This window comes from Struthio camelus, chromosome 28 (genome assembly GCF_040807025.1).
Source record: "Struthio camelus isolate bStrCam1 chromosome 28, bStrCam1.hap1, whole genome shotgun sequence".
Classification (NCBI taxonomy): Eukaryota; Metazoa; Chordata; class Aves; order Struthioniformes; family Struthionidae; genus Struthio; species Struthio camelus.
The window spans coordinates 2,637,932-2,645,497 of NC_090969.1; positions in this window are offsets into that span (position 1 = coordinate 2,637,932).

Consider the following 7,566-nt stretch of genomic DNA (forward strand, 5'->3'; position numbering starts at 1 on the left):
ACCCATCTCAGCTCCTGCCACAGCTGTACTCCAGTGAGGGAAGATGTCTGCAGCAAGCAGCCTGGCTCAGAGAGCAACCATGGCTGGGGGGAAGGACACTGTGGGGACTCTCCAAGACAAGGTGACCTGCTCCATCTGCCAGGAGATCCTGAGGGATGTGGTGACCATCAACTGTGGGCACAGCTTTTGCTACATTTCACCTACAGTGAATGGGGTGGAAGCTCAGCCACTAGGGTGTGCTTCTGCCCACAGTGCTGCACAGGGCTCCTGCCAGCTGCCTTCCGGCCCAGCCAGTAGCTGGCCAACACTGTGGCGTGCATGGAGTGGCTGACATGTGAGGGTCCCAGGGAGATGCTCTGCAGGAGGCCTGAAGAGCGTGTGCTCCTCAAAGGAGGTCATTTGCCTTGCATGTGGCAAGTCCTGGGAGGACCAAGTAATGGGCAGTGACTGGCTCGCCTCAGCGGAAATTGGGACCGAGCCACCAGAGCTGGCTTCCCTGTCCCTTGAGCCCTGGGTCAGGCCAGGGAGAGGCACTGGGATAGCTCTGCTTCATCCCAGATGCTGGTGTGGGAGCTCCTACAACTGCAAAGGGATTTTAGTGCCCCAGAGCCCTCAAGCAGCTCTGCCTCATTGCAAAGGTGTCATGTCCCCACTGAGGGGTCCAGCCAGGTTTGCATCCACTCTGAGGAGGAGTGCTCTGGGCTCTGGGCTGAGGAGCCAATTGGGGCTGTGCCAGCTTCCCTGAGAACAAACTGTGGCCCAGCTACACTGCGTAGCCCCAGGCAGTCACCGTGCTCAGCTCAGCTGCCTCATGCAGGGTCCTGACTAGGTCCCAGTGCAACTAGCCAGCCCATGTGGGACATCCCAGGGGGCCAAATGGAGAAAGGGACATGATCACCAGAGCCACATCCTCCCCAGGTCTTCACAAGTCATGCACCCACCTCCTCCAGGGGATCAGCTGAGTCTGCCCTGCAGGGGCCAAGTGACATTGGCAATGACAAAATTCCCCTGTGCTATCTCTAAGGTCTACAGGGTTGTGCCCTTCTCATGTTCTGCAGGCAGGGATGCCCCATGTTTGACTTGGAGCTTGGACACGGTGTCTGGAGATGTGATCCCACCTCTTATGTCCCCCCAGACGTAACTGCAGGATGCGCTGGACACCCTGGGGAATGATGGCCAACGTGTGTCAGCTGTGGTCCCAGGAGATCATGAACATTTCCAAGTGGCAGATAGATCTGGGTGCTGCCATACCTGCTCACTCCTCAATCTCTGCTGCCATCCTGAGGCACTTGTAGTTGGAGCTCTTTGCTCCCACCATCAGGGCACCCACCTGAGAAGGGTGCCAGCTCTGCTCCTGTGAGGCAGGCTGAACATTGCTCCACTGATGAGGCTCAGCACTTCCTCACATGTCCAGAGTCCTGGGGACACACTGAGCTACTTCTAACCTCTCTTGCCATTGTGTGGGACCTGGTGGTTTCACAGTCCTGGGACCAAACATATGGTCCCCAGGGTCTGCTCTGTGTGGTCTGTGATCTTCTTGCTCTCCCCTTCCTGAGGGCACCCAGCTCCTTATGGGCACAGAGTGGCCTGGCTTCACTGTCCTGCACGCATATCCTGCACCCTACAGCCCCTGGCTCTGGAGTCTGTGCAGCCCTTGCCATGCAACCCTGGCTTCACAGGCACAAGGGGAGCTGAACCCTGCTCTGCAGATTTTCTGACTAGGCTGGGACAGAAAAGGCCAGGCCTTTTTGGGCTGGGCAATTGGGTACATGAGAGAGAAAAGCCTCAGGAGCTGGCTGTGCTGATGACTGGCTGGGCACAGGGAGGGGATGTGCCACCATTCACTCGCCAGGCCCTGTCCAGCCAGCCTGGTTGTGACAGAAAGCCGTCAGGCTTAGTCACATTCCAGTGACAGATGCTGCAAGGACAGCTGGGCTGAGGGGCTGCAAACCCAGACACAGTCTATGGCCTTTGCTCTGGAGCTGGCAGAGGGATGGGGACCATTGAGATTTGTCTTTTGTGGCCCAGCACCCAATACTGCAGCTCCCAGAAATGCTGAGAGTCCTCAGTGCTCCCCAGAACAGTATTTTAAGGCATGTCAAGAGAAATATTGGTGCCTGGCAGCTCTCCTCCCGTTCCCAGACCATTCTTGGCCTCTTGAAGAGCTGACCCAGCACTCAGGAAGGACTGCATTCCCCAGGGCAAGGACCAGCCCCTGAGAAGGAGGCAAGAACCTAGTAAAGTGCTGATTAAAGGGAAAAAAAGTAGTTTCTGCTTGATCAAATATTAACAATATTAACAATAACCTGCTAGCATCTCACCTACTTCAGGTGAGCTAGGCCCAGGGCTGCAGGGGGGTTGGGGAAGGCTGGAGCCAAGGAAGGCACAGGCAACCTGCCCCTCCAGCACCAACTGCCAAGCTCCCCAAGCTCTAGCCTATTTCCCATCCTAGGCTACAGGATTTGAGTGTTCCTGAATAGGAATGGATGGGAGAGTGCAGTGGGTGCTCCCACAGGTTTAGTGTCAGGCTCCAGTGTCTGAGCTGGCCTAGTGTCCAGGAGGATGACTGAACAGAGTCCTAGGAGCAATATCTTCCAACTAAAAATGCACCTGTTTGGGGCTAGGTGCTGTGATCCTGCCTAGGGTAGAGAGAAAGGGTAGGTGAGCACAAGGGAGGTGGCCTATCCCTGCCCAATTTGTGTTGCAAGAGTGTTACTTCCACTTTCAAATCTCACCATCGAACTGGAGCTCTTGCTGGCTGCCTTCCAGCAGCCTCTTCCCAAACACCGGGCCTGCAGGAAAACTGACTGCACTCTTCTATCCATTCCAATTTGGAAACACCCAGATCCTGTAGCCATCACTCCAGAAACAAAGCAGGACAAAGTCGGGACAGAGCAGGGCCAAGTTTTGAAGCCTTGCGTCAGTGAGGTTTTTAACTCCGTCCCTGCAGTGCTGAGCCCCACACATGGTCTCAGAAGTGTGCATGCCTAGGGAGGCTGGAGCAAAATGGAGAGGCAGTGCTGGTTCCCCTGAGATCTAGACCCTAATCAGGCAGCTCAGACCTCCCTTGAGCTCCCAGTCACGTTTCTGGGGCTCTTTTCCCTCAAGGGCAAAGAAGCCCTGAACAGAAGGCACTCATTGGTGGGGAAGAAAGGGTTAAATCAGAGTTGCATTTTTTCCACATGCTTCTAGGCCTGCAGATTACCCTCAGTCCATAGATTGCTGGCTGCTATAAGTGCTGGCACTCAGCTCAATGGCTGGCTGGATAGATGGATATGTCTAGGGGCTTTTCCCTTCCTCAACTGCAGACAGGATGCTGGCCCAGTCATCTGGCTTTACTGAGTGAAGATTTCTCGTCTTCACTCAAGTGGAAAAGTTGACCCTCATCTGTTTTTCCCCATTCGGGCTGTAAAGAGCACCTTGTTAAGGTGCCGTATGGGCAGCATGGCACACAGCAGTCCGTGCACAGGATCATGCCCATATCCTCCATAGTCCAAAAAAGTGTTGCATTCTCCCTAGGAGCACAAGCTTGAAGGTTCAGGCCCTGCCAGCAATTCCCATGGTGCTCTAGGAGTCCTATGAGGTCCCGAGGGTGAGGGAAACTCTGGAGAAATATTATGGGAAAGGGCAGCAAATCCAGAAGGATCCAGACAGGAGGATGGCAGGAAGGGGCAGGGCTGAAGCTCTGTATCAGGCAGCCTTGTCCGTGGAAAACATGGGACCACGTGAAAACAAGAGGCTGGATACCTGGCTTTCTGACTTGAGATCAAAATCATAGTCAGGTCTGGACTAGGCTATAGTGCTAGGTATGAGAGCTAATGATATTGCTGTTGGACACAGAAGCACACATGGGAACGAGGCATCCTTGTGAGGCCTGCTGGGAGAGGAGCTTGGCTGCCCGGACTCCCGGGTTCTGATCCTACATCCCCCACTTGTCCCACCCTTGGAACTGGGGCTTTTTGCTGCTGACGCAGTGTGTGGCTGTGGGCAATTCCCTCCTCCTTTTTGTGGCTCAGCCTGACAGGAAGAGCGACAGAGAACCAGCCCCTGACTCACCACCCTCTCTGCAACAGCCCTCGTGGGCGAGTGCCCTGAACGAGTTAACAAGGTTCAGTAACAGCCAGCAGCCAGTGCCACTGTCCTTTTCCTGTCCCCAATGGCTGACTCTGGACCGTGGCATGACAAATGCCTACCTGCTCTTGTCCCCAGACCTGCGGACTGTGAGAGCGGGAGAGAAGAGGCGAGATGTTCCCAGGAACCTGGAGCACTGGGTTGGCAGCGGTTCATGGCACTGCTGGGAGGCGGAGGTGGGGAACAAGGCTTGCTGGACTATGGGGGCGTGCAAGGAATCTATGTGCAGGCAGGGAATATCCACACCCTCCCCAGGAACCAACTTCTGGAATGTGTGGCTGAGAAACAGGGACAAATATGCAGTTTTTACTTCCCTGCTAGCAGAGCTGACACTCTCAGTTAAGCCTAGGGTGATCAACGTCTTCCTAGACTATGAGGCCAGGGAAGTAACTTTCTACAAACAGGAGCAATAGGTCCCACATCCACACCTTCAGGGATGTGCCCTTCTCAGAGCCTCTCAGGAAGAACTTCTACCCCCGGGTCCTTGTGGGGTGCCTGAACAATGCCCCTTTGTTTTTTCGCAGAGTGCCCAGCAGGATTGAGTGAATCTCTTGTACTTTGAACCAGTGGGCACGGACCAAGCCACAGCCAGGGAATGTGCTGCCGTGCCTCAGGGACAGATCAAACACCTAATGGGACTCCAAAAGGGTTTAAGCGTACTCCTTGCTGGACCACATGCCAGCCTTTAGCTGCAGGCCTGAGAGTGATGTCTAGTGATGGGCTCGTACTTATGCACCCAACCACAGCAGGCATCCAGCACCCTCTCTAGAGGATGCAGGACCCACTCCATCCCCTGCAACTCTGCAACTCCTCCTCTTTCCAAGCATCTCAGAGACATGTTGAGAGCAAGACCTTTAACAGGTACGCAGTGGCTTTAACACTGTCCTTGGGAGGCAGCACTGTCCATCCCCACTGATGTGAGCTCCTCAGCTCTGACAAGGCTTGTGACGCAGCCTGGATTTGGGAAGAAGTTTACTTGTATGCAGTGCTGGGACTGACACAGCTTTTATGTGGCTTCTTGCAGACAGAAATGGCTGCTTTCTTTTTCCCCAGCCGCACTTCTCTGTGTTTCTGTAAATGCTGAACAACCTCAGTTAAATGGAGCAGAGCAGAGACTCATGCTTACACGTTTTAGGATAGTGGCAAGCTAATCCCAAATTAAAGATAGCCAAAAGGAGACCCTCAACAGTGGGAGCTCATCCTGCCTCACTCATACGCAAGGTGTGTGAGCCAGATGATGAGGCAATGGGTTCAAAGAGCAGTCTCAGCACAGGGTGACACAAAGGTGAAGGAGCAAACAAGGCACCTTTCGGGGATGATAGGTCAGTGGGGTCACCAGCTCAGGGTGGAGAGTGGGAAATGACAGCGGGGTGAGAAGTAAGCCAAACCTGATCCTCACTACCACTATCCTCACTATACTTAGCCTTTGCCAGCTAATGCACCCTGTGGGATTAAGGCTGTTGCAATACTGCTGTGCTAGCAGGACAAACTATAGATGGTTGCTACCTGCTCCGTAGATGAAAGTTAGAAATTGCCTCCACTTTCCTTGGGTGGTGTCTGGAGGCCAGTTATCACCTGTGGAGAGAAGACCTCTTTTTAGGGTGGAGATGGACAGGAAGTGATCTGTCTTTGTCCCATGATCCTGTAGGGTGGGGAGGTCCTGTCCTGGACCAGCTGCTTCTCTTGATGAAGATGCGGAGATCAGAGGAGGATGTGCTGCAATAAAATGACTTCACACTGTAGAGCAGGAAATTGCTGGTTCCTGGTCTTCTGAAACACTTGGAGAGGAAGGGAGTGAGGTGCTAGTAAAAATAAGACATGAAAATCAGCTGCTGTGTGAACAGATTGGAGGCAGATCCAGTGCACTGGTACTTCAGGTCTCACTGGAGCTGAACCTAGACGAACTGAAGAGCTCTGACCTACATGGGGTCACAAAAAGGAGTTTGGTCCACCAGATCTGAGATTGGGATGTGAACCTGGCTGAAACACTCAGCTGTAAGATTGTAAGAGCCCAACTGTCTGCAGCCACTCTAGCAGAAAGCCCAGCAGAGCCTGGGGCACCCTCACTATTTACAGAGCTGTAGACATGATCTGAAGCCTCCAGTTGGGGAGATTTCTCAGCACTGCCTCAGGTAAATACCTGGCCAAAACATCCACCGGAGAGGAGCATGGTCCTCCACAGACCAGCTGGCACCAGGCTACCCCAGGATCTAGGGATGCGGCTAGGATTTGTGCGTGGGATCCTTGGCCAGGATTTGGACAAGGCTTTTGATGAGGGTCCTAGAGAAAACACGTTACCATGTGAGGAGAGGCAAAGGCGTCAGAAACCAGCAATTGTCTGCAGCAGTAGGAATAAACAGACCCTGAGGCTCAGCACTATCACACACCGTTGATGCATTTATTATTTGACTGGAAAGATGAGGAAGAGCGAGTCTTGTAGACAATAAAATCATTCTCCCTGGCAGACGAGTGGATTGCAGCCTGTGGGCCCTTGGGAGACTGAGGCTGGGAACAGCCAGGGAGGACATGTATGGCAGAGCTGAACTTCCCCATCACCACCCTCCAGTGGCAAAAGTGGTTAAATTCCTGTCCCCTCCAAGCTGTCTGTCCAGCTCCCGGTTCCCTAGCACTTGCTTTGGTGGGGTGCTCCCTCAACAAAAATAGGAAAACAGTATTTTTTAAATAAAACTCCAGAAGGAAGGTGGGTTTAGGCCTAGATTATTTTCCTGATGCAATTTTGAGTTCAATTCCTTGAGCAGTTGGGCTGGGCAGCAGAGAGATGATGGGCAAAAACCTCCTGTGCTGTTTTATGGCCAGGGCTGTTCTAAAACACATCTCAGGTGCTTCCCAGCACCGCCAGCAAAGAGAACTGCGCTGTTTCTGTGCATCCTGGTGAAATACCACAACAGTATCAGGATACAAAGAGGAAGGGGAGGGAGAACAATTCAGGGAAGATTACAATGTCTCTTTAAAGCTGGAGGGTTGGCTCTTTGGCTTTTTAGACTGGCCCTGACTCAGGGAGGACACGCTGAAGTTCAGAGGTAGCATGAGAAGAGTGACAGCCCATGGTCTAGCAGATGTTCCAGGATGGCAGAGGTGAACAAGGACAGGCCTAGAGAGGGGGACTGGAGGTCCCCATCCCTGATCTCTCATGTAGGAACAAAGTCACCAGTGCTGTTGGGCATCTCCAGAACAACTCAAAAAGGAAGGGATTTTGGGAGGTGCTGCACAGCTACCTGTAGAAATCACTGTCTGTAGAGGCCGCAGTGGCCAGGAAGTGAATAGACCTAGAGCTTTGCCTGGACAGCAAATACAGTTATAAGAATTATAAAGACCATTGCCGAAAAAGCCTTGTCAGATTTTCCACAGTGAATGTGCTGTAGTGTAATAAGAAAGCACAGCCAGTCTCACCACCCTGACATTGCCACTGCTGCT